At 40.6% G+C, this 4,811-nt stretch overlaps 1 long non-coding RNA gene across 1 annotated transcript; it reads left to right on the forward strand.

Moving 5' to 3' along the window:
• The first annotated feature begins 1,072 nt into the window (after window positions 1-1,072).
• LOC148008368 (uncharacterized) lies at window positions 1,073-4,321 on the forward strand. The gene is made up of 2 exons (XR_015690158.1): window positions 1,073-1,560; window positions 1,648-4,321. It is a non-coding gene; the product is annotated as an uncharacterized LOC148008368 (long non-coding RNA).
• Window positions 4,322-4,811: the final 490 nt, after the last annotated feature.

The following is a 4,811-nucleotide window of genomic DNA, read 5'->3' on the forward strand; positions in this document are numbered from 1 at the left end:
GTTCAACCCTTCAACTTGCATTTTATGTTTGAAAAACCATATATGAGCACATATATTCACATGTGAAAATACATGTGGACACATGCACATCTACATAAATGCCTACATCTCGGCCTTATTCTTTCTTAAACTCCTCTTCTATTTCTAAGTATCAACCGTTGCATTTTTCAACATTCCAACCTTATTCTTCCTTAAACTCCTCTACTATTTCAAAACATCAACCATTGCATTTTTCATCAAGAAACTATTCATTCACATTACATTTTCATGTGGTTGAAGATGTTAAGTGCATCGATAAATATTCATTCACATCAAGTTTTCATGTGGTTATTCACTTCGATGATTTAGTAAACACAAATTGTACTTATGGAAGATGAACAAAGATATATATTACATCCATATATATTTACATCTATGAATAATCTCAATAAACAATCTATTCCCATTTGTGGGATTTTACATATAAGACACGAAGGGCCTTGTTCATTCAGTGCGAAGTGCACTATTTATAATTCTTTTTTAAGCAAAGGGAAGCAGTCATCCTATTGCATGACCTATTGCACGACCACTTCCCTTTCTCACATCAGCACAAAGCGAATGAGGCGAAGCCTTAGGAGCTTTGCAAGTTTGCCAATTGCGTAATGTGTGGGTATTGGCGGACCAGCTAGTACCATCAATTTGAAAATTTTCCAATTCAATTTACATTAAATCTCGATTTTTCATGGATAACACAAATGAATGGAGCTGCTTTTAGAATGGTTACACACAACCATGCAGACGCCCAAACACTTAATTTTTGACGAATTAGAACCAAGGGAAGAAGCTATCAAGCGCAAGGTGCTTAGACACTTGCTTCTGTCCATTACTGGGATGGTAACCTATCAAACTTGTTTTGCTACGGGCATAAGAGGACGGGGGCTACTCCCCGCCTATCAGCAAGAACCTGAGCCACTCACATATCAGCATGTCTTGACATCTCATCCGGTCTGTCCGTGTCAAACTTTTCACAGCCCCCATACACATAGGCCATGAGCCATCTCCTGGCCCAGGTCTTTGGGCGAGGTATCGGCGGTGTGTCCCGGCCCTTAGAACTTCGCAGAAATTCCTTATTTTCCCGACCGGTCTGAGTCGGCCGTCTGGTGTAAATCACCCTTTATGACCGCCCCACGTACCAATATGGAAACAACGATGTTCCTTCCTACCCGCAGAACTGCGAGCAGTACGAGAGAGGCGTCGAAGGAGGCGAGTCAAGAGTTGCAGAGGTTTGGTTCCTGTCTTTCAACCATCCGTTGGATTCGATTTTCCAAATTTTCCCTGTCTGTGTTTGTCTTCTTCGTTCTCTGATGTGCAGATCCACATTATCCTGATGCTTGGAACCAGATGATTCCAGATCTGGAGAAGCAGACACGAGAGAGAGAGAGAGAGAGAGGATCCTTCCCCTATGGGTGCGCTCACGGGGTGGATCCACCTGCAATAAAATGAGCAGACTTTTTTGTGGGTTTCGAGGGGGATTTTACCCCCTCGTCGAGTCCCCCCGTGTCGCACTCTTCGTTGCCTCAGGTTTGCGTTTGTGATCGATTGTGTGTCTAATGTGGATACGGATCTACGGGATCGAGGTATGTTGAATTCAGGCGTGGTAATTGGCAGGGAGCGTGTGTTTTGCAAAGCAAAGTTTCTGAGTTTAGGAATCCGAGCGGAACAGATTGCTCGGATGAGGTCGTATACAGCTCTCAATGCTTGCAAAATGGGTTTTTTTTTTTTAAAGACAATAATTAGACCATCGGCAACTTCAGAGCTCCCTTTGGGATGTAAAGCTCTGTGTTTGGCTCTTCAGAGTCCCGGTAGTCCGTTTTCCGTATCGAAACTTCGTCATGCTTTGAAACAATACCAAAGTGATAACATCCTATATTGATTGGAATGCAGAGATGCTCTTCTTTTTTTTCTCTTGAAGTTTGGCTTAGCAGGTTTTGGACCTTGTTGCGCAGCAGCTGTTTTCATGGGACTGCAGTTTCATTTTCAGTATGTACTGTGCTTCTGCGAGAGCCTGCCCCACATAAATATGTGTTCTCTTCATGGCTGGGTTTCCAAGTTAATAGGATCTCCGCATGTGCTGAACTCTGGGCATGTATCTGAGATGTATGTAAATATTTGACAATTGTTGGCTAAGCCTTGCACATGTAATTCCTCGCATCAGAATTGTGTGTTTCTGTTTGGTTCTTCCCTGAGAGACTGGGATCTGCTTTCAAGAGCATCTGGGCAGCAAAGATTGCATAAAAGAAAGCAGATTTATGAAGCATATTAATCAGTATTGGAAGTGAAATTCTCAGTAAATCTCCTTGCCACAGGTTTACAGTCTCTACTGTGGCACAATTTTGAATGCATAGTCTTTTTCTTATATGATTTTTCAGCTTGGCCACTGCTTCTCAGGGCAGCCTTTTTCAATCATGTGTCATCTGGAGAATTTTATTGCAGACAGAACTTGGATCACAAGTTAGGATTAACTTGGTTACTGCTGCACAATCCTGAATGCTTCGGTGTTCTGCAGATATTCTATTTCCAACCTGCGCATGGTATCTAAGGGGCAGCTATTTTCAATAATGTGTTGGTTAATCTGGGCATTTCTGCTGCAGACTACTTGTGTAACTTAGCAGCAGCTACCAATTATCTGGGCACTCCTAGAAACTTGGATTAACTTTAGTAGCAGCTACAGCATCATGGTAAATAAAAGTGGTGGCAGTACTTAAAAAGAAAGGGACTGAATTATATTGATTACAGTGTCAATGGAGATCATAGTACTACGAGTATTGCCTGTGTATGCTGACATACTGGAAGTGATCTCATGGTGGTGTCTTAGCAGCTAGAACAACACTAGTTTCATAGTAGTTCTGCAGTGAAGACCAGGGGAGTGGATTAATCTGAACTTGGGAATGGGGAAGTTTGCTCCAGTCAGGTCATAGAATTTGTTCACGCGTGTGTAGAGCCTGTTGGAGGCTAAAAGGATTGCATAGACCACAAGAGAAGACAGTGTCAGCTTGCAGAGGATAAAGTTTTGAGCCTAAATTGTAAGGAGCTTGGAGGTTGTGGTTACACCTGCAAATCTAAATAGAAGCAGCTGATTCTGGATCAAGGTGGCATGCTTTAGGTATGTTCCCTCTCCTATTCAAACTCTGTCCCTATCACATTTTTTGAAGCCCTTTCATAGAAACCTCTTGTCTGTATCTGTGATAAGTGTTGTACCTCCAATGTAGAAAATTTCCTTTTAATCCAAGTGTCTGCTTACTCCTTTTTTCCCAACTTTGAATTTAACCATCCCCTATATAAGAGATTGTGTATAAATGCACCCCCTTATGTATGTATGTCACATATCGATTAAAATCCCCTCATTGTTTAGCTTACACATGATAGAATATGTTCCCAGAATGTGACTATACTAATGATTTGTATGGATGAACTCAACATCTACACCCAACAACAGCAAATATCCACACCAAACAACAAAAACCATTCAAAATTAAACTGGTCACATTAACCTATGGACATGCACAGATTGTGCTTTTTAAGGAGGCTTTGTAATCTAGCTGCTTAAGCGATTTATAGTTCAACAAACACAAGCTATAGAAGATGTTAAGATTTTCTAATCTCAAGGCTTTCATTGGTTATTCTTTTATGGTTATAGGATGCTTTGTATAATGATGCAAAGAATTTGTGCAATGAATGGGAGACATTAATGTAATGCAAGAGTTTAATAAACAATTTGCAATACAGCAACAAGTGTGTACATACTTAAAAATCTCAATTTGCAGTACAGCAGCAAGTGTGCACATACTTAGAAATCTCAAATGAACCAAGCTGGTTACTAAAATACTATAAAGACAACCATGTTTTTACCACCTCTCTCTCTCTGTCTCTCTCTCTCCCTCTCTCTCTCAAAAAAGAAAACAAAAAATTAAGTTGCACCTCTTCTCTCTTAGGGGAGAGTTTCAAATTGCTACTTAGCTTTAATGTGCACAAACAATAAGAATGCCACTTTAGAATGCAACAATTGCAAAGGAAAACTCGCAGAACACAAGTAAAAAAGATGCACACAATTCCCTTGTAGTTTGTAATCATTAGTTGGTGACAATAAATTACTACAATTTATTTGGTAGCAACAAATTACAAACAAAACTAAACACCAAAATTGCACAATCAAAAAAATCCTCTTATAGTTTAGCCTTAATATTTAGTCACGTTTACATATAATCCTCTTTCACACACACACACACACACACACACACACACTCTCTCTCTCTCTCTCTCTCTCTCTCTCTCTCTCTCTCTCTCTCTCTCTCTCTTAGTGGGAGAGCCCCATACACATGCATTACCTTTGTCTTGTGTGTATATATTTGTTTAAATATATGTATGTGTAGTGATCTACCTTGAACACACACAAAGGGGGGGGGGGGGGGGGGGGGTGTGTAGGAGAGGGCTTTCTATTAACCAAGATGGTTGTGAAATGGACAAAAGTTGCCTAGCCATCCATAGTTGGCCATTGTATACTCTAGGCTTATGAGGCATGGGGCCACAATTGCAAAGGTGGTTTGTGCTCCATTTTTTATCATATTCCCCCCTAAAAAATTTTGCCCTAAAAAGTCAGACATGGAGTGCATAACCTAGGCATGAGAGTGGAGCTCACGAGAGTAGAGTAGGTGTCAAGATGGAATGTTTGAAGTGGAGGGTAATCAAACATCAACTACGAGGATTATGATGCTGGTTGTGGAAGGTTGTCAAAATTGCTAAGGTATAGTACATTGGGAATCCTCATCTTCAAA

This window comes from Lygodium microphyllum, unplaced genomic scaffold (assembly GCF_053477565.2).
Source record: "Lygodium microphyllum isolate KBCC unplaced genomic scaffold, Lygodium_microphyllum_v1.1.10 scaffold_159, whole genome shotgun sequence".
In the NCBI taxonomy this organism is placed as follows: domain Eukaryota; kingdom Viridiplantae; phylum Streptophyta; class Polypodiopsida; order Schizaeales; family Lygodiaceae; genus Lygodium; species Lygodium microphyllum.